The sequence below is a fragment of the Malaclemys terrapin genome, chromosome 11 (genome assembly GCF_027887155.1).
Source record: "Malaclemys terrapin pileata isolate rMalTer1 chromosome 11, rMalTer1.hap1, whole genome shotgun sequence".
Classification (NCBI taxonomy): domain Eukaryota; kingdom Metazoa; phylum Chordata; order Testudines; family Emydidae; genus Malaclemys; species Malaclemys terrapin.
The window spans coordinates 56,384,653-56,407,936 of record NC_071515.1 but is presented as its reverse complement, the minus strand read 5'-3'; positions in this window follow the sequence as shown (position 1 = coordinate 56,407,936).

Genomic DNA, 23,284 nt, shown 5'->3' with positions numbered 1-23,284 from the left:
GGGTAGGGAAGCACTACTAGTCCTATTTTACAGACAAAAATTGAGGCACAGAGAAACTAAGTGACTTGCCCACGGTCTCACACACACAAAGCCTGCAGCAAAGTAGGCATCAAAGTCAGTTTCTGGAGTCCCAGGCTAGTACCCTATTCACCAGAGAATTTTGCCAACTCTTCTAAAAATTAGCCAGGATTTGGATCTGTGATCACATTGGTGTTGAAATGATATCAACAATAATAATGACTTCTAGAAGTACTGTAGTCCAGGCCATTTATAAATTATATGGCATGTCCAGCAGTGTCAATGATGGAGAAATCCAGGTAAATTTGGCTGTTCTGGCAGGCTTTTTGCTGGGTCCCATTGAGCTACTAAATACAAGTGTTTTCAAGCTTCCATGTACCTGTATCCCATAGCATATCCATGACAGGATGTGTCATCCAGCCTCAGTACATTGGTTTGGAGCCTTTGATGGTGATGCTTCATGAGTGCATCAGAAGAATTAATTCTGAAGATCATAGAGTAGCAAGTTTCAGAGTAGCAGCCGTGTTAGTCTGTATCCGCAAAAAGAACAGGAGTATTTGTGGCACCTTAGAGACTAATAAATGTGTTAGTCTCTAAGGTGCCACAAGTATTCCTGTTCGTATTGAGTAGCAAGTGGATCAAGTTTGTGATTAGGAAGGAAACAACAAAGCTTGTCAAATGCAACATTAAAATTTGAAATTTTAATGCTTTAGAAATCACGAAATTCAAAGATAAATTTCTCATGGCCACCTTAAAACCCTGCCTTCATGTGCATGTGCTACAGTATGTTTGCATACCATTTTTCATTACAGGATTATATGTAATTACATGAAATAAATGCACATACTAGTATAATAAATGGTTATGGTTTATATGCAAAAATATGGATACCTTTTAGGGATAAACTCTGCCTTTAAGGACATCAGCTGTGTATGAGGAAAGGCATGAGGCGGAGCAAGGGTGAGCAGCTGTAGAGGATGAATAGAGAGATCAGTGACAGACTAAGTGTGACAGACTACACCCCTGTATTCACACCCTACACACTATTGTAATAATCTTTGTACAAAGTATGCCTTGTAAGGTATCATTTGAAAAATCATAATTTGCTGGTCAGTATTGTCCTGAGAAAATATTTTTGGCAACACTGTATGTGAAGTTATAAGTTTCCCCAGTATGAAGTTGAGTGCATGTTCAAAATTCACATAGCACCAAACTAGTCAAACAGGCCTGTCTTGAACAAAGGAGTGTACATTTGTTTTAATTTGCATTTGAGCAGTAAGCAGAGTCATAAAGCAGGAAGGAAAACAAAGGAAGCTCAAACAGATGGGAAAAAAAACAGCAGGGAACATCCTTCCACACAGACTCTGTCTCCAGGTGGAAATGTTTTTTAAGATGGGGAATGAAACTTTAAAAATAAGGGGCAGCCACCCCTTCTTGCTCACTGTCTGTTTCTGACATCAGACTTAAGAAGACAAAGGACAATTGGACTTTGGGGGAAAAGGTACTTATCTGAAGAGTTTGGTCAGTAATCTTGCTGAGAGCATGGAGAGAGATGTTTTGCTTGAACTTAATATAGTTTAAATTAGGCACTATTAAGCATTTTATCTTTGTTTTTCCTGTAATCATTTCTAACTTTTATGCCTCATTACTTGTGCTCACTTAAAATCTCCCTATTTGTAGTTAATAAACTTGTTTTATTGTTTTATCTAATACAGTGTGTTTAAGTTACATGTCTGGGTAACTCCATTTGAGATAATAAAATGGCATATTATTCCCTTAAAGGCATAATGGACTTAATATATTTGTAATGCCCAGAAGAGATCTGGACAGTATAGGACATATACTTCTGGGGGAAAATCTCGGAGTGAGCATGTTTTGGGGTCACCCTGAAGTAAAACCAAGGCTGGTGAGAACTAGGGTGCACCTGGCAGACTGTTGTTATTTGTGTGTGTGTGTAAATATATATATATATATATATATATATATGGAAGCTACCTCAGAAGGCATTATAAGGCATCCAGAGTTGCAGGGCAGGGGTGACACAACACCCCACTGGTCTGAATTGTACCCCAATACATGACAATCAATTACTGGTAGGCCTGAGCCTATGAAGGCAAATACTTTTCCAGTAGCAAGGAAATAGGTCATCTGGGGAGGACAGCCAGGTCCTCAGCACTTATTACACCTCATTTGTAAAGGTACATTTTCCAAAATAGTCACTGATTTATTTTTTTTTTTTTTTGAGTGTCTTCATTTTTGGATGCCTGACTTGACACAAGTACCCAAAAATAGAGTGCCCAATCTCACTGGCCACTTTTGGCCCTAACATGTTCTCCCCATCCCACCCAGGCCTGCTGATGGATTCTGACAAGTGTTTGGAGGTTAAGACTCATCACGTTCCCAGCCAGATTGGCCATGGCCCTTTTATGTGCTCAGTGAGTGCTAGCCGACAGCTTCTGATTGGGCCCTTTATAGGTACAGAAGCTGGGGAAGAGGCTTCCTTGGCCTTCTTCCCCTCTCTTGCATGACATCAATCTAGCCCTTAATGTAGGATGACCAGATGTCCCGATTTTATAGGGACAGTCCCGATATTTGGGGCTTTTTCTTATATAGGCTCCTATTACCCCCTATTCCCTGTCCCGATTTTTCACACTTGCTGTCTGGTCAGCCTACCTTAATGTTGCCTGTTAAATTGACCTTTTGGGGGGAACTGAGAAATGGCCTTACAGTCAATTGTTTATCTTGTCTCTATTAAGGCAGTGTAACTTCTGGAAGTGGCTGTTTTCACTTTTTATCTTGAGTCATCTCTTGCTTGTTTACAGAATGTTAAGTTTTCTTGTTCAGGTTTAAGTACCCTCTAACCCTGAACAAGTAGACCAAGTCATCAGTAAACAACTCTTAAGAAAGACCAAACAAAAAACCCTCAGCAACATGCACAGTACAATATGTGATTAGTATATGCAGCATGAAGTCAGATAAAACACATAACTAAAAGGTAAATTCACAGCATTTCTTAAGTTGGGGCTTGTTCTGTGTGACTTTGATTTCTGAAACTTTCATCTCTTGCTTAGCATTACGTGCTACATGAAAGTCTTCTGTACTAGATTGTTTTAAAGCGTTATCTGCCAGGACAAATTATGATAATAGGAGATAACATGTCTTTTGGAATCCATACCCCATTAAATGCCACGTGCAACATACAGTATGTTATTGAGTTCTGTAGAGGAAACTAACCTCAGCTTACTAAAGAGTCAATCATAAAGAGAGACAGAACAGCCCTGGGTTTCCTTATTTTAAAAGTACTATACTTACTGGACCAAATTAATCCAATGAAACCAACAACATTACACAAGGGATGACTTTCTCACTCTCTTAGCAAAACTTATTCATGTATTTAGGTACACTGATAGCCATACAACTTATCTTATACAATTAGTGGAATTATGGTAAGTACTTAGACATCTATTCCATCAATATACATGTATGGCAAATTGGATTCACATTTGTGAATCAAGGGGAGATAAAATCCCCGTATTAAGAAAACTGAAATGTATACATAGGGTATGCTGTGCCGTGCGTCTCTATTTCTCCAAGTCTAGGAAGTGGAGCATGTGTAGTCTGGCCTATGGTGAATAATATCCTTGAACTGGATACAATCCAAGTGGCTGGACTTCTCTACTGGAAAGTGTGGGAGGAGGAAAGATTCCTGGTTGCTAATTTACCCACAAGACTACCGACTTTGAGGAAGCCTTGTATGCTCCCCTATACTTGAGGGGAGGGCAGTTGGCTGGTGCCCCGGACCTGTTTCTGTTTCTCCCCTGTCTAGCCCTGTTCCTGTTTCTCCCCTATCCATCCCTTTACCTCCCCTCAAAACATCCTGAAATGCTAGGGGCAAGGGATTGCCCTGAGGTTCCTAAATCCTGTCTGTATCACTTTTACAGAGAGAAGCCACATTGGTTCCAGTAAGTCAGTGTCCGCTACAGCCACAGTGGTTGGGCAGGCTGTGACTCAAGGCCCAAGAGAGGACACCAAATAATTTGATTCTATATAGCAAACTCTTTTTTAAAATGGGCCAAAGTTTCAAAACCATGGACTTTGTGTATGCAGCTACAACTCTGCGTACCCAAACACCTGCCCACACACTTTCCTAGTGTGAACATGTACACATATATAGGCGAGAGGATCTACACTTTTGGAAGCAAGGTATAGAATTTACATGCAGAGAAACCCTTTGAACAAACAAATTGTACATGTGTGTAAATTCCATCAACTGCTCATGCAGGGATTAGGGCAGGGGTTGGCAACCTCTGGCACACGGCTCGCCAGGGTAAGCACCCTGGCGGGCGGGGCCAGTTTGTTTACCTGTCGCGTCCCAGACCAATGGGGGCGGCAGGTAAACAAACTAGCTCAGCCCGCCAGGGTGCTTACCCTGGCGCGCCGCGTGCCAGAGGTTGCTGACCCTGGATTAGGGTTTGAAAAGCATGTCCAGGCTGAAGTTCCCTTGAAATACAAACCACGTTGAATATGTCTTAAGTAAATTCCTTTTTAAAAGGAAATAATTTCTGTGCAGCTCTAAATGTGTGTGTGTGTGTAGGATACTAAAGTACTTAGCTTCCAGCACACAGTAGTTCAGCTGCAGCAAATCTCCATTGCCCTAACGGGTGCAGTTCAAATCCTAGAGATACTTAATGCTCCTGAATTGCTGTCTGAGGTGATCAGAGAACTCAAGCTATCCAAATTCCCGATCTTCCTTAGGAGCCAGAAGTAGTAAGGATGACCACACAGGTCTTGCTGCTGCTTCTCTTCACCTGCTCTCCTTTTGTAATTGTGATTGTTGTTTTCTTATTCCCTTTAGTGGAGAAGGAGCAGTGCATAATGTCGTGGCCTCTATCAGTTTATGTAGATAGAGTAGAATATGAGAATTCATTGAACTGAAACCTCCAAGTAAACATAAGGGGGTTCATTCCCTTTCAATGCCTTGCAAACCAAGTGTATCAGCAATGAGGATTTTGCTCCTTAAATAGTGCATGCTGCATATTAAAGTAATCTGAGCCTAACTCAGATGCAAAACTCAAAACAACTCCCAAAAAATGTTTGTGAAGACCATTCTCCAGTTAATAATAATTCCTACCATTAGATCTGTGATATATACGATAACTCCTTAGAGATGGGGTTCTGCAGTATCGCCACATGATCCTTGAAGCAAAGTTCATTTTTACAAACTTGAAATAATATACTGGAAAGACAGCACAGAAAATGTAAAATCAGCAGAATAAACCACAGAAACAGCAATAATCACACAGAAAATATCAGTGGTATTTTTTTATGATGTAGGGTTACTGTTTGCAGTGATGAATGATCAAGACCTGGCTACAAAAAAAATAAATAAAATGCCTCCTGTTACTAACAGTAGATTTTTCTAATTTGGTTATTACTTTGCTTATCTGTTCATTGAGATAATTATCTGACACCTGTCAGCAGCAGATTGTTCTCACAGATTTTTATTGGCTGAGATCAATTTGTTACTCACCATCTGTCCAGCTAAAGGTGGTTTACAGGTCAACAAGCTGGTGAGCTCTGGAAGATCTCACAGTGACCTGAGTAGTAGCCTTCCTGAACTGTTAATTTCATCTTAATCTTATGTAAAGTACATGAAAGCATAGGCCTGAAAACACAGGCTCTCAGCAAATATGCACTGTGGAAAATTAGCTTTAGAAAAGGTGTGCCAGGATGATCTTTGAGTAAGTAATTTGTTTTCCTTTGTTGTGACCTTGTATAATCTATTTCATATGAGGTTTCCAAAAACCACTTTAGCACTCCATTAAATTGTAACCTGCTATATTATATAAAGAGCCTCAAGAGAATGGAGAGAAAAGGGTTTCCATCGGAAGTTATACTTGGCTAAATACCACTACCCTAGTGCCCAGGAGAACGGGGATAGTCTTTTCTCCTTGTAGATAAAGAAATGTCACTGCCGCTGTTTCAAGTGGTGGGTATAGTGAGCTCAGTTACTTCAGTGTTTGTCTTGCAAATGTCAGTGCATGAGAGTGTTGTCCTTCCAGTGGGATCCCCAACAGAGTGCTTTAAGTTTTGCTGGGCTCTGGGCCCTGTCAAGCAAGACTCTAATCAACAGAGCAGTAGAGTCTATGCATAATTTTCCACTGCTTGGAAAGATCTTGGGGGAAGCCTCAAATTCTTTGGGAATTTCCCTATAGGCCAATCTGAGGCTGTTATTACATAATTGCTGCCATTATTACTGCAAGTGTGTGCCAGTGGATGACATTATTTGTGACTTTATCCTCTCGATAGTTGCTTCAAATCATCTTTGACTTCTGTGTTGAAAGTGAGCTACATGGGTATTCTTCTGAAACACAAATCCTGTTTGTAAGATTCCAGAAGTCAGAAAAAGCAGTGTATCAAGCTGGAGGTTAAAAAAGATCCAATATAGTACAAATTTTCACAAAATATTAGAAGATAATCATTAATTCCCTCACATTGCAAGGAATCCCCTTGGGCAGGAGCAGTGTAGAACTAGTTAAGGCAGCTGTGGGAGTTCAGCACTAAAGAGCATAAGCAGCATATGGGGATGTTCTACATTTTACCAGGATAGGGTGACCAGACACCCGATTTTTAAAGGGACAGTCCTGTATTTAAGCCCTCCTGCAGATGCCCAGGTATTTTCTTAAAAAGCAGTACCCATCCCTTCCCTCCTCCCCAGTGCTGAAAGGCTGCTGCTGGCCACATTCTGGTGTGAACCCTGGCAGAAATTGGGGGTGGGGAGATGTGATCCTGCATGTCCCCCGCCCACGTGTTGACTCGGGAAGACATGGCACCAGGTACCAGGAGAGGCGGGTCTGTCCCGGGGGCCCAGCCAGGCACGGAGGGTGGAGAGTGCTGGACAGGGAGGGTCAGGTTGGTCATTCACCCTGCCCCTCCTCCCCTGTTTGAGAGAGGTGTACGGGAGTGTGTGTATGGGGAGGGCAGAGTTGTGTGTATCACTCCTCCCTGTCTGAACCCTAAAGTCGTAAACATAGGAAGGTAAATAAAAGGAATCCAACTACACAGTATCTCTTTTTAACGGGGGCTCAGTCAACTTGATGATAATGTGAACATTTGTACTGCATAGTTCTGATTGATTGCCATTGAACTCGCTTGAATACGAGTAATTTTACCAGGTGTCCCATATTCAGCATGGGAAAATATGGTTACACTATACCAGGGGCTACGTTAGGCCCCACGACAGCCCAGAATGAAGGTACCACAAAAGTGGTGTGTAGCCACATTGTTTTAACTTTTCTGGGCTCCATCTTCTCTGCTGTTTCTCTCAGGAGACATAGCATAGAATCTAGCCCCTAATCTCAGTTTCAAGTTGGTTATACAACACAAAACAGAAAAGTTTCATTTTGAGGTTTTATTGTGAAAATTTCACACAGACTACAAAGGCGATGCCTGGGAGGGGCAAGAAGGGTCACATGCCCCTCCACAGATGCCTTGAGGGGCACATTCAGCAGGGAACCGCAGTGGTGAAAGGAGCAGAATGTGGGACCACCGCTCCCAGAAGCCAGCACCCTATGCCGGCAGCTCCTCCGGCCTGGTTCTACTGGTGGCGCCGTACAGACCCCAGGAGAAGCAGGTGCGTGGAAGGGCTGGGGCAGTACAGCCGCGCTAGAGGAGCTGCAGGCGTGGGGCCACCCTCCTTTTACTTGAAATCCATATCCGGTGCAGGAAATGTGGGATGTGTGGGATGGGGAGGAGATGGGGAGAGCGTGGGGGCCTGGGCTGGGGGCGAGGCCCGTGCGGAGGTCATGTACTCCCCTTTAGCTGGTGCCCCCCTTTGTGTCCCTCCCATGAGTCACCTAAACATAAAAAAGTCCTATTTAAGTCCACATGAAGGCAAGCAACTGAATATTGACAAAATATATAAGTGCTCATATACAAATGCTAGAAGTCTAAATACTAAAATGGGTGAAATAGAGTGTCTGGAATTAAATGAAGATATCGGTACATTAGCATCATGAAAAACTGGTAGACTGAGGATAATCAATGGGACACAGTAATATCATGGTACAAAATATATAGGAATGACAGAGTAGGTCATGCGAGCGGGGAGGGAGCAGGAGTGGCACTATATGTGAAAGAAAAGGGAGTGAACAGTGAGGTGGGGAAATTTGCAACAATACAGAATTACTCAAGATAATTAAGTCCAAAGCTGACTGTGAAGAGTTACAAAGGGATCTCACAAAACAGGGTGACTGGGCAACAAAATGTGAGATGAAATTCAATGTTGATAAATACAAACTAATGCACACTGGAAAAAAATAATCCCAACTATATATACAAAATGATGGGGTATTATTTAGCTGTTACTACTAGAGAAAGAGATCTTGGAGTCATTATGGATAGTTCTCTGAAAACATCTGCTCAATGTGCAGCAGCAGTCAAAAAAGCTAACAATGTTAGGAACTATTAGGAAAGGGATGAATATTAAAACAGAAAATATTTTAATGCCACTATTTAAATCCATGGCATACCCATACCTTGAATACTGTATGCAATTCTGGTCACCCCATCTCAAAAGAGATATATTAGAATTGTAAAAGGTATGGCGAAGGGCAAAAAAAAAAAAATGATTAGGGATATGGAACAGGTTCCATATAAGGAGAGATTACAAAGACTCTGCCTCCTCTGCTTAGAAAAGGGGTGTGTGTGATATAAATGTATTAAAACATGAATGGTAAAGAGAAGGTGAATAGAGAGGTGTTACTTACCATTTCATCTAAAACAAGAACAATGAAATTAATATGCAGCAAGTTTAAAACAAACAAAAGCTAGTACTTTGTCACACAATGCATAGTCAACCTATGGCTCTGATTGCCATGGGATGTTGTGTAGGCCAAAACTATAAGTGTTTTTTTTTAAAAAAAACCCTCAGGATAAGTTTATGGAGGATGGGTTCATCAATGACTATTAGCTAAAACACAGAGATGCAACCCCATGCTTTGGGTGTCCCTAAACCTCCAGCTGCCAGAAGCTGGGATGGATGGATGGAAGGATGAATCACTTGAAATTGTGCAGTTCTGTTCATTCCCTTTGAAGCATCTGGAGCTGGCCTCTGTCAGGAGACAGGATACCGGGCTAGATGGACCATTGGCCTGACTCAGTATGGCCATTCTTAAAATAAACACAGGGTTGAGGGAACTATTGTATTATAAATGCCTATTTACACTCCTGCCTTGGATTAGATTGGGGAGTGGGGCAGGAAATACCATGCCATTCCACTCCAGCTATGCCTACAAACTCAGACTGCACCCAGAATCGCAACACCAAAATAGTAACCTTAGAGATGGTCAAAGAAAATGTTGCTGGAGACGTTTTTCACCAGAAAATGCCATTTTGTCAAAATTGGTGTGTTTTGCAGGAACATATTGATTTTAATTACATTTTTATGGAAAAATTTGAAATGATTAGAAAGCTGCATGGAATGTTTAGACTTTCTTGTTTTATTATTGAATATTTGTCATGTTCGTGATCAGTGAGGGGCTGTGTCACTGCTTGCCCTGTGTTGGAGAAACTTCCACACCTGTAAACCTGAGTGCCTCAAAATGCTCTGCTGCTAGCTCTCTTGTCTGGATTTGTCCAGCCACCATACATGCATACACTGAGTGTCTCTGTAGTAAGTAGCTCTGCCTTAAAAATTCAGATTCCAATATTCTGCTTGTTACACCACTGTCACACTCTGGCCTCCACCAGCTTTAGTTACACCACTCAAGATGACCCCAATGCTCGCCTGTCCTGAATTTTCCCAAAATCATGGTCTCTGCAGTGCCCAGCCATCTCCTGGACCATTCAGAGAGATATTAAGTTTCGTATGTTCCTTTAAAGATACAATACCCAGCAACTTGCCACATTAAATGGAGTTAATGTTGACTTGCAAATCAAACACAGCACTGGGTTGGTTTAGATTAAAAGCAAAACACATTTATTAACAAAAGGAGATAGGATTTTAAATGAGGTTAAGTATAATGGATAGAATCAGAAATGGCTACAGGCAAATAAAAGTGAAAAATGTTTTCTAGAGGCTAAGGTTTAACAAAACAAGCTTACAGCCTTTGTTCAATGTAGTTTCCTTACCAACCTATCTTCCAACAAGATGGCAGACCATCCCTTTGGTCAGCTTTTCCTACAAAGTCCAAAGAGCTTAGTTCCTTTATTTTCTTATGTGAAAGATCACTTTGTGTTTTTTTTTCCCCTTCTCTTTTATAGTATGGTGAACCGTATAAATTGATTTTTCCTGAAGGTAAACTCCCCAAAGTAAAGTAAAGTGATGCTGAGTAATTGGCTCCGCCTCTTGTTGGCTTGATGTTCCTATTTCTGTTCCATGTAAATTGCATTCCCATTGTCTGTTAATGTACCTCAAAAATACTTTCCAGGTGGCAGAACCAGATTCCTTTCTCTAGAGTGGGGTAACTTTAGTCTTGCCTGCCAGACACCCTTTAAGAACACATTTTCCAATATGTCTGTAGTTTTGAATTTGTCCTCCCAACATAGATCACAGAATAATATTAATGATCAGTATGCTATTAGCCATCTATTGGTATCTTACATGTCACTGGTTAGATACAGATTATGCCATCAGTGAGTTGGGATACGTTCCACTGGTTAAGCTAGCTGAAACTCACCTCCAGATACCAATGAGCCCCTTGCTCTCTTCCAGTGTGGTGCTGCCAGGGTCACAATAGTATCATTAATATTATATTTTATATTTTATATTATATTCCAACATTATCAAAATTAAAATTATGATATTATCAGAATGAAATGGTTTAATAAGGTAATTTTGATGTTTCTGACTAAATTTTTCAGAATTTCCATTTCACAAAAATTTCAGAACATAGACTTTTCACCCCAAAGCCAAATTTAGAGATGTTGGAATTTCTAACCTTTTCCTTTTTTCTGATCAGCTCTAGTAAAACTTGATTCTGTTCAAATAACCATCAGTAGGCTTCAGAATCAGTACTGAATTGAATGAGTAGTTTATGTTGCACTAGGAATTACTGTGTCAGACAATCACTTAGGAAATGCTCTTAATTATTGCATTGTTTATGGAGTTCTCTCAGGTATGATCAATTTGTTTTTCAAACAAATTTTGGCATTGTTATGTCATCTCTGTTTATGACTGCCTTCGCTGAAGGTGTTATTCTCTACCCCTTGACCATCAAGTTCTGTTCTGAGTAGATCTGTGCTTCACTGGCATTTCCAAATAAATAATTAAAAATATATATTTCAGGTAGACCCAAAAACTACATTTTACAAAATTTTCCCTAAATCAAAACTAGAAAGAAAGGAAGTGTTGGTCAAAAAAAGTATTTTCTTGTGATTTTGAGTTTCTTTTTAATGTTTTTTAAATAAAAGAAAATAACATTGAAAGACATTTAAAAACAATAATTTCAAATCAAAACATCAAAATTTTTGCCTTTAAAAAGGGTGAATGAAAATATTTCAATTTTTTCAGGTTTTTTTTGAACAAAGCAATTTGAGGAATTCAACACAAATTTGCTAAATGTTTCAATCACCCTGAATCTGCATCTTTCTCTTTAAAAAGTTTTGGTTGAAAAATTTGTCCCAGATCGAATACTAAATCTCATTCCGTTCAGTTTGTCAGCTAACTGGTAGCCTCCCAGGACAGAGGGAGCTGAATTCAATCTTAAGCAGCCACTGCAGTAGGCTTGCTACTGAAACCAACTTTATTTAAATGTTCTCAGGCTGCCAGAGGAATAGATAAGTTATTGTGAAATTGACTTGTAAATGATATCACTGAATTACACAAGAGATATCTTTTTCTATAAGAAACTATGTGATAACAGTTGTGTTATGAGACATTCTTAATAACTGTGGATCATTTGCAGATAATGGCGCTGAAGGGCCCTATTACAGTCTTTTGTGTTCTATGCATACTTACATTGGAACCTTTCTGATTGCAGTGGAAATGTATGAGACACTCCTATTACCCACAGATCATTGGCATGATAGACAGTAACAACTCCTTCTGAGACATTAAGGTCTATTGTGACAATGAGTACTAAGGGATGCTTCAAGCTAAGGATCCATTTAGATGCCGAAATCTTGAATACTAAAATCCTCATGACATTTTTATTGAAAATAGAGTTATTGCATATACTATATACAATAACCATTTTTATAAGTTTAATATTGCAGACATTTTAAAATAAAAAATAAATTGTCTCCAGAGCAGTTCTGTATGTAACTCAGGTGAGAAAACTACTTTTTTGCTCCTTTTAACTTCAAATAATATCTAATTCAAAATTTTTACAATCATATGTGGTGCCAGGCTGAGATATTATGTGGAATGTTTTAAAGTTTGGTATAAATTATTAAAAACATGAAATAGATTGAAAAGAGATTAATGGAAATATTGACATGGAGTCCCTTAACTCTTGTCTGCAGTAATGGTACTAATTTAAAGCATCACTGCAAAATTTTCTGCAGTTAAATTATTTCTGAACCAATAGACCTCTGTACTATTTAAAATAATGATAGATTTGTCAAATTGGATATTTCTGATTTGGTATAATCCAGTTCTTTTGAAAGTCAAGAACTTTTCAACTCATAAATGTGTAATGATTGTTACCCATCATCTGTCTGAAGAATCTATTGATATTTTATAGAATGTTTAGTGTGCCTTGACATCTAATCTACACTACATTGTGAAGTCAGTGGGAGCTGTGGGGTCTCCATAACTGTGAAAAAGCAGACAACTTTAAAAGATTTAAGGGTAAAATTCTGCAACTGATTTCAATGCAGCCAGGATTTCACCCTGAGTCCCTAACATTAAGCACCCAGGTTTGACAGTTTTTGGCCCAAAGAACTAGGGTCAAAAGTCTGCCACAGATTCTTTTTGCTCATTTACCATAACTTTCCCCAATTCCAGCATATCAACTTAATTTTATTTCTGTTTCCAGTTTGAGAGGCACTGCAGGGATCTCTTTCTCAGGCAACAGGCAATACGAGGTGAGAAGAAGAGCATGCTGCCAGCACAGGTATAGGCCTGTATAATGGAGCTGTGACACTCTGAAAATGGCTTTTCATTTTAACAACTTTTCAAGTGTGGAGTGAAAGACATAATGCAGATGTCATAATTGAAGTGGGAGAATGAAGTATTAAGCATGCACAGAAGGGATTAGGAAGAAAGACTTTGGGGGTTATTTAATTTTAGCTTGGTTGTTTTCTATCAGTTTTGTCTAAAAAAAAAAATATTAAAGCTCCTTGCAAGACTAGAGAAACTAAGAAAGATTATTACCTGCCTAAGAGTATGCTAAACCCTGTAAAACTATCAGACTTGAGAAAATGTATTCTTTATTACATGATATCATGTTCTACAAAATATCTTTCCTTCCACAGCTCTCACAGGTCCTCTTTCTTCATTCTTATAGACTTGTCAATTCTGAGAATCATCTAATCATGATGAGAATGTAAGGTATGTATATGCATTGTACTGCATGCTAATAATTCATGAGCACTTGTTTTCAAGGATCTTCTCTCTCAAGCTCTGCAGTTCAAAAAGCAGTACCTTAACATAAAAAGATGCTAAGCCTCATATTTAACACCTAATGAAATCATTAAAGAGAGATCAGGCATGATTGCAAATGATAATTTATCAGATCTCATACAAGGCACAAGTAAGGTGAACAAAGGATAAGGACTTTAAAAAACAGTGAGGTCTTGTTAATTGAGGTAGGAAATATCACAGTCTAGAGATTTAAAAGGCCTGCAGTGTTTCTTTTGAGATTAATCAAGGAAAAATTCAGTATTTCAAGGGATGAAATAGCCAACTGAGGGCCTAATCCTGCAGCCCTCGCTTCAGGTCAATGGGAGTTTTCCCAGAGCAAAGATAGAAGAATCTAGCAAAAGTCTTAATGCACTGTAGACATTTCTTCTGTTTAAGAACCCCCTGAGGCACAGTTAGTGACATAAACAAAAGCAAAAAACATTCAAAAAATGTACCATATTTGTGGTGTTAGTTACCTACAGGAACTTCATGAAGAATATATATGAGGATAAGAAATAGTCACTCTTTATTCCTGTCAGTTGGTCTTGCCTTTGACTCTGCTGATCAATATCAGCCCTGCTTTGGTTACTATGGGAATGAGGCTTTCCTTCACTCAATAAACCCCAAGTTCCTTTTTTACAAAGGTGAGCAAAATACTTTTAAAAGAAGGTTTTATCTGTTTTATGCCTTGAGGGACTCTACAGCCATCACTGTAAAGGTACTTGGACACTTTGAAATGCAGAATATTATGATCTAGCTTTGGGCAAGTAAAGACTTAAAACCATTTGTTTACCTTAAAAATCAATGCCAAATTCATGTAGAAATCTATACGCCGTGTGTGTGTGTGTATATATATATATATATATATGTATACGTGTGTTTCTCTCTCTCTCTCTCGCTTGCTATATATATATATATATATATATATATATATATATACAGCAAGTGAGAGAGAGAGAGAAACATACGTATACAACTAAAATGCTGAGTTCAAAAATATATAACAATATGTTGCACTCAGCTCCCAGGAAAAAAATAATTCATTTACCTTTATAATAATCTGAGTATTGCTGATTGTAATGGAATAACCCACTTTCAGGTTCTGGTTATGATAAAATTCATGCTGATTTTAATTTTTCACTCCTAGCTTAAAAAATATAAACTTTAACAACACTCTCAAGTTTTTCCTTTAAAAAATATTTGTATATAATTTATTTTATACATATTTTTTTTGTTTTTGTTTATTTTGCATATAGTATATAACCTATATCTGGGATATAGTGTACTGCTAAGCAGAGTTGTTTACTAGGGTTTGGTCTACATTACATGCTTACTTTGATATAACCACATCGGTCAGAGGTGTAAAAAAATCCCCACCTATGAGCAGTGTAATTATACCAACCTTAACCCTCCCTGTGTAGACAGCTCTGTCTTTTCCCACTGACATAGCTCTCACTTCTCACAGAGGTGGAGTTATTAAGATGACAGGACAGCTTTCTCCTTTCGGCTTATAGAGTCTTCACCAGACATGTTATAGCAGCGTAGCTGCATCGGTGCAGCTGTGCCAATGTAAACGTGTAGTGTAGAGCTTCCGTTATTGAAATGCAGTGTTAAACAGAAACTGGGATTGTGCTTTTGTTTCTATGACGGACGGAATGCAGGTTTGGTGGAGTAGCCTCTGCATGGATTTTTCAAAGGAAGCAAAATAGGGGTAGCAAACTTCCCATCAACATTCCTGCTACCAGCTACGGCCAATCTGTTGGATATCTATGCCACGGATCTGAGAGGATATGCCCTGGTGCATATTAAGAATGACCAAACTACTCTAATTCCCCACTCCCCACCACACACACGCTTTTTGCTAATTTCTGCGCGTCTTGGTTGGTATTTCTACTTCCAGTAGGAGATAGAAATACCAAGAGAGCCTATTCTGATGATATTCCCAACTTGGAAGCAACCAGAAAAAGCTGGAGACATTGTGAGTAAACATAGGCTATGTCCAGCACAATTTATGGCACAAGGAGATGTACAGAGTACATAAGAAGCAAATGAATGCAGAGTATCTTGCTGAAGCACATCCTGGGAGGAGTGAGGTGATGCTGGCAAGGTGAGAGAAGCACTCTGAAGAACCCATGCCTCTGATCACCCTCCACTTAGAGCATCTGCCTTCAGAATATTAACACAGTCGACTTTTACTTGAATTCCTCTCTGCTTCGCGATACCCAAATAGCCACAGCTGCAGAAAACTCCCATTTTTATCTACTTCTGGCAAGAAGATAGTGCCCCATGTTGAATCTGGATTTCAGAACAGTAGGCACTTGTGAGTATATCGAGCTTCTAACTTTCCTAAAGAGACACTTGGTTCAGAACATGCAGCCCTTTTGCTGAGCAACATGAGGACGAATGCCCTTTGCCTCACTGGTCCACTATCTTTGCTGGCTTCTTGTTGGAAAAAAATGGTCAAATTCAAGTTTTCAGGCCTCATAATCAAAGCCTACATAGAATCAGAAATAGATCTTCACTTCTCTTGGAAATTTTGGGGGACACTCACAATGATGAGTGCCAAATAAGAACCTAGCTATCAAAGATAGAAGATTAGAGTAAGACTATGAATTCATTAAAAGATTCTAAGTAATTTATCTGGGAAAAACAAAACAACCCCATAAACATTCTAAAGTAATTCAGAACTAAAGTTGTAAGAGTTATGCAAACCCACTTTGCAAACAAGCTCACTTTTTTTTCCCTTTGCCAAACTAATGGGACTAGAAAGTGTGTTTAATCAAAGTCAGCATTGGCCTGCTGACTCCCAAGAAACAATCTAAAAGTGCTTTGGGGGTGCTTTCTCTGCTTATTTTTTCTTCCTGTTGCTCTTGGTTTCTCTAATGATAGAAGAAACACTTGAAAAAGCTTAATTCGTGGTAATTTTCTTCTCTGCTCAATTAAAATCTCAGATTAAACACTTTTCAGGTGGGAAAAATATCACATTTACAATGAGATTGTACCACAATGATCTTCTGAAAAAACAACGTTGGATGTTTCAGCAGCCCCACTAGATCTTGCATTTAGAGCAGTCTAATGTTCCAGTATGGCAGCAATTGTATGTGTGTGGCGGAACATAACTTATTCTCCATTCCAAACCTAACTGTTAGCTTGCAAAATTAAGTGTTTCTTTATTAAGCTTTGTTGAATGCAAATTAAGTAAGCCCAGGTCAGAAAAGCAGATGGAGGAGTCAGAATTAAATGAAGAAACTGGTAGCTCAGAATTTAAAGAGAGAATATTGATGGCCTGATTCTCTTCTCATTTGCATCATTGATCAAGAGTAACTCTACCTAAGTGATTCAGTTACCTTTCTGTACAGGTCCCTGCTTCAAAGCTCACCAAAAAATTTGTTCAAAGAGGTGGACTATACAAATAAAATCTTATATAAAAATTACAATTCTTTCTCACACATTTGTATAGCACATTTTTCCAATAAATCTATTCACTAACAGAACTTGCAGCACACAGTACTAATTAATAAATAGCCACCAACTAGTTACACATGGCCACCATAAGAAACTTAACAACTGGGAGCCCAGTTCACTCACCTTTACATTAATTATAGACTCAGACTGATAGACTTTAAGGTCAGAAGGGACCATTGGGATCAACTAGTCTGACCTTCTGCATATTTCAGGCCACAGAACCTCACCCATCCACTACTGTAATAAACCCCTAACTTCTGGCTGAGTTTCTGAAGTCCTCAAATCATGGTTTAAAGACTTCAAGTTACAGAGAATTCACCATTTACACTAGTTTAAACCTGCAAGTGATCAGTGCCCCATGCTGCAGACAAAGGCAAAAAACATCTCATGAATCTGCCAGTCTGACCTGAGGGTAAATCCCTTCCCGACCCAAAATATGGTGATCAGCTAGATCCTGCACATGTGGGCAAGACCCATCAGGCAGATACCTGGGAAAGAATTATCTGTAGTAACTTGGAGCCCTCCCCATCTAGTACCGTATTGCTCCATTAGTCAATGATTCAATGGGACTACTCAAGTAGTAAGGAATTTCTGAATGTGAGTACAGGCAGGAAAATCTAGCCTACAACTAGAACACAAAATAACTGTTTTAAAAGCAAGTGCTTTTTGTGCCTCTTTGCAAAGTAGGACATTCTCTCCTATAGGAAGAGCTTTAATCTTTCAGTCCTTACTCAGACAAAGTTCCTATTGCAGTCACTGGAAGTTTTGCTTGAGTATTTTTGAAGCAAAATGTGTATGTAATTACTTTTAATTTGAGCATAATTTTTCCTTTTTGAAATAAAATACTAAATCCTGGTTATAATGCAAAGGCTTGCAGCATTAAAAATAGCCACATACATATTTTAAAAAGTGGGCATAAAAATACCAATTAAGATAAAACATTATACCAGAGTACCTACAATAAACACAAATTAATAAACCAATCAGAAATGTGAGCACCTTCAAGAAAATTATATCATGCATCATATAATCTTGCAGAGATAAGCAAGGAATGTCTGATGTGAATTTCTTTTAATGAACCAGTTAATTTCGGGCATCACTAGGGAAAGAATCTAAAAAGATGTCCTGTAAAAACCCCCATATATCCATCCTAAGAAATGATGCTCTTCTCCTTATGTGGAGAAATGGGACTTTACATTTCCTTATTTGGCTCCAAAAGTTGCCATGAGAGGGTGTCCATCCATCTCAGGATAATGCATTTTCCTAGCTACAGGAGGAGATACCGCAAATAAATTAATTGGAAAAGAGAATTTTAATCTAACTATACAGAGATTTGAGGGAACAATAAAAACATCTACAGATTTCCTAATGCCACTCTTCTATTCCTAATCATGTCACAACATTAAAATCTGATATTTCATGATCCTGCAGGGCTAAGTGGATTCTGTCTTTAGCAATGAGAAGCTAGGACTCTCCCATTTCCAATGGTATACAGCTCCCATTTCTAGCCCTACGGGGTCATGAAAGAATACTTTCAAGTCATTACACATTTATGTCAGGAGACCCTGTCAGAAGCTCAGGACTGTATCTTGGCAGTCCTGGCCCTTAGGCTAGCACCTTCATTAAAATGGCTCATCATGTTCTCATAAACGGAGAGTTTTCTAGGGTTGTGTCTGGGCTGGTGACCAGAGCAGTGGAGACACTTCACTTCCAAGGCATCAGCAAGGTGCTATATATCTGACATGCCCTTTTGAAGGTGGCAAGACACAAAACATGTAACATGCCACTGGAGATTCTGCTTCTTCTGTGTGGTAAAAAAACAAAAGACAGGTGGGAAATGATGATGAAGAACAGTGTTGCTCAATCTTGCATCCACCAAGGCAGAACTTCAGTAACTCAATAGTCAAAGCAGTCATTAGGTGAAACAATCAGAGAAGAAGGATAGGCAACCTCTATTTACAGGTAATGCCAATGACTTCCTTTTGGGTGCAAATTTAGGTTGACCCACCTGGCATTATTTACAAGAAGTGATAACACATTTATTTTTATTAAATGTGTCTTTCCCCTCTGGTTTGTAGACTGTAGTGACTAGGAAGACTGAAGAATTGCTTTGCCTTTATTAGGTTTTTCACATGATATTCACTCAAGGGCTTCTGAAACATTGATTGACCTGGTTAGTATGGGAGGTCAAAAGGATATTGTGATTGTTTTCCGTGTGAACTGTTTGTGGGACTCATCTTGAGAGTGGCTTTTACCACCCAGTCATGTGAGACTTCCTCTTGTAAGTGCTATTTTCTTTTCCTTATCCATGTTAATTAAAAACCTAAAATTACCTCCATTTCAAGGTCCATGCCTTTGCAGGTTTCCCTGGAGAGGTGACATATAGCCAGAATGTAGGAAAATTCTTGTTTTCATGTTCAACTTGCATTTTCAATGAATAAGGAAAGCAGTTAGCAAATTAAGGCTAATTTTCACTCAATCTTGGATGCATGGAGGTCTCGGTATGTTTCAAGCTATCTGGAGTGGCTCAGGAGTATGAGTACCAACTTTGGACAGATTGTTACAAACCACAGCACAAACCCCCCAACTTTTTTTTTTATAAAAGCAGAGGCAATGAGGGGCTAGGTCCCCAAATCCATCAGAGGATGTGTTGTTCCTTTCCCCCCCTTCCCCGCCCAATACCCAACTGGTTAGAGCACTCATCTGCAATGTGGGTGACCTGGATTCAAATACCCAAACTGGAGAAGGGGCCTGAATCTAGGTTTTACCCCTTTCAGGTGATTGCCCTAACCAGTCAGCTATAGGCTATTCTGGACTCAGTCTCTCTTTTTGAAGCTCTTCCACTTGATATAAAATACTTGACTAGTCATTGACTCAGACTGTAAAAGGATGACTCAATAGCCTAATGATTAAGGGACTCACTTGTTAGGTGGGAGATGCCAGTTGGAATCCCCTTGCTAGAGCAGAGTCTCAAACCCAAGTATCCCACGTCCCCAAATGCCCTAGCCACTGGCTACTTTGGAGTGGGTCTTTCTTAATCTCTCCTGTTGAGGTTGTTCCACTTGTACAAAATACCTGACTAGTCTGGGGTCCAGAAACAGAATGATTCTATTTTCTGGTGGCTATGGCACCCAAAGGGGAAGGCACCTGGGTTCCAGTCCCTGCTTCAGGGCAGGTATTCACACTTACCTCTCCTCAACCCAGGTGAGTGACCTAACTATTGGGGAGGCATAAGCTCCTTCTCAGTTTGTGAATGATGCCAAATCCCAACTTGTAAATCCAGCTGTCTCCTTCCCTTCCCCCACAAATGTGCCTGAAATGATTTGGCAAAGTCACAGATAGTTTCAGTTATTCTGAAATTGCAATTTTCCGTGAAAATTTCAAAAAAAAACCCCATTAATCTCTGCTGGAGAATTTGGGATTTGTGTAAGCAGAAGCACTGGGATGAAAGAATGGAGAACAATGAGGGGGGAAGAGGGGGAAATGAGGGGAAGGGAGAAGCACTGGGAAAAGGAAAAGTGAGCAGCCATGGAGAATGCAAGGGTGAGATGAGAGTGAAGGGACGGACATAGGAGAGGGTAAATGAGGTTACTTGTGGAAGGAAAAAGCCAAAGACTGATATAGGGAGAGCTCTGAGGGAGAAGGTAGAGCTGAAAGAGGTGTGGGGGGGTGGAGGAGAGGGAAATGAAAGAAAAAGGTTTCAGCATATTAGGGCTTAAGAGTGCCGTAGGGATGCTGGAGAGTTTTGTGTGCATTTTATTGACTTTTAGGTTATTTTTCTCTACAATTCTCAGAAGGAATTAACCTAAACAATGTCAAAATGCAAACACAGAGCTGTACAGTGGCTGGAGAAACACCCAGCTCACTAAAATATTGTCTTTGGGTGGGAGGTGATCATACGTTGGCAACTATGCAGATGGACACAATTATGTTTTGCTTTAAAAACATTTGATGGCAATACAACCTCTGCTATTCTGACCCCAACGGACTATGGTTCAGTGTCCTACTTAAATAAAGAGTAAATTTCAGTTAGCTGAAGCTGGCTAACAGGACCTTTTTGGGCCCACTCAGTTTAAAAGTTACTCATCTTTGTTTTTCCAAGGTTTCCATGGTGAATATATGCACATGTATCTGTTTTGATATTTTTAATAATGAGTTGGATCTTCCATGTTAAACCATAAACAAACGAACAGATCATACATGTTTCTTTCTGTTTCCCCCTTCCATCTCCTCCCCAAAGAAATGTAACACTGCGTAGACAAAACTGAACTGAGCACTAATTGGCTACTCTTGGTGGAGTTATTCTTACAGTGAGTCAGTAGCATCTGAGGAGAAATGGGCAGACTGCATTGCAGTGGCTATGTGATGGTAGACATGGCTATGTTTGAAGTTTGTAAGGTGCTAGGGTTTGCAAAAGGGATTTTAAAAAAAGGGACTAGACAAATTTTCCAGATTTCACAAGAGTGGTTCCCGAATGTTAATATCTTATCCCAGGATCACCTCTCAGTGCACACAAGACCCTTACCAATTCATGCACTTCCAACTGTTGTTTCTTCTTTTAGTTTTGTAAAAGACAGCCTTGGCTACAGAGAAGTTTTTAAGTCCTACAAAAGACAAAAGTTAATCTTAACTATAGAGTCATTAGCTTGCCTCCATAACATAGTAGAACAGGGCACTTGACTTGTCTGACTGTACAGCACCTTTCACACAGTGGGAGATTGAAAAGGTCCAGTCCAACCTCAATTGATGTAAATGGAAAGACTCCTATTGACTTAGGAGTTAGGTGAGGTACCATATAATCTATAATAATAATATATAATGATCCTCTTGTAACAGCTCGTTTCCATAAAACTCTATGAAGCTTCAATTGTTTAAAAAAACCTATTGCTCCCTACTTGCCGATTGGTTCATGGGCTTGTTCCAAATAAATGCAAGTGCAGCCCAAGTTTTCTGCTGCAGGCAGCTTGCTTTTCATGCTGCTGAAGCAGAATCAGATGTGTGTATTGGAGGCATACTAATGTTTTGTTGCTTTCCCAGTCTCAAACAGCTAGAGTAGCTGAACATTTCATTCTTTTCCTTGTCTGAGAAACATGTACTCCTTATTATAAAAGGTTTAGGGATGGCATACTGTGTAATAGCTTAGATGACTGAAAACAAATTTAAATATAAGAAATGTACTGGCTTAGTTTTTGCATGTTGTAAATACTCTTAGAAACAGTATGGGGCCTTATTAAGTTTGAACCTCAGGTCTTTCAACTTCCTGAAGAAAAGAGAACAAATGGTAAATGCATGAGAAAATAAGTAACCTCGGTGATTTCCCACTTCAGCTGAAGCCCAGATATTTTTGTCAGTTGTTAATTACAGTCATATTTCTCTAACACCTTTAAAAAAGAAACAGCAAGCAAAAGATTTCAAGGAGAGAGGCTTCATCAGCGTAGAAAAGTTCATATTTCTCCAAACATGTGGTAACCTGCTGGGTAGGGAAGATTTTGTGCTTACTGTGAACCACATTCTCAGTGCTGCTCAACTGAGAAGATTTGACTATTTTCCAAACTGTCATTGAAATGAATTGGACTAGTCAATTTAAAGAGACCCCACCCTTGTGAACTGTTCATTTTGTTGTTGTTGTTTTTCAACACACTTATGGAACTATGTTTTTCCACACTTACGATGCTGCTCTGCATAGATATCTTCCCCCTCTACAAGTGAAAAACCCAACTGCCTACAAATAGGGCAATTGAATACAGTGGTCACCATTAAAAAGTCACTGTTTGCCAACAGTTTCAACATAATGATAGTGTGATTGCAACAGCTGTTTCCTATACTTGGAATAGGAAACAACGGAAGTTTCTAAAGGCTTGTCTACACAGCCCTGCAGTTCAGACTCTGGGGGTCTGACCTGAAGCACACACTAGTGTGCTTTGCCAGAGCTACCCCATATTGATCCTGCCCCTGTGGGTGTGAACTAAAAGGTACATAGTTCATGTTAATGTAGTCCTAGGTACCTTTTGCATTTTAGTTCATTCCCACAGGACCTACACAAAGGTAGGCAATATTATGCTCATGATGGGAATAGCGAGGCACAAAGAGGTTAAGTGACTTACCAAAAATCACACAGAGCATCACTGACAGAGATAAGAATAGAACCCAGGTCTCCTCCCTCCCCCCCTCACTCAAACAAAAAATATTAGGCTACACAATGGAGCAACCCAGTGCACAACCACTTGATAGCCC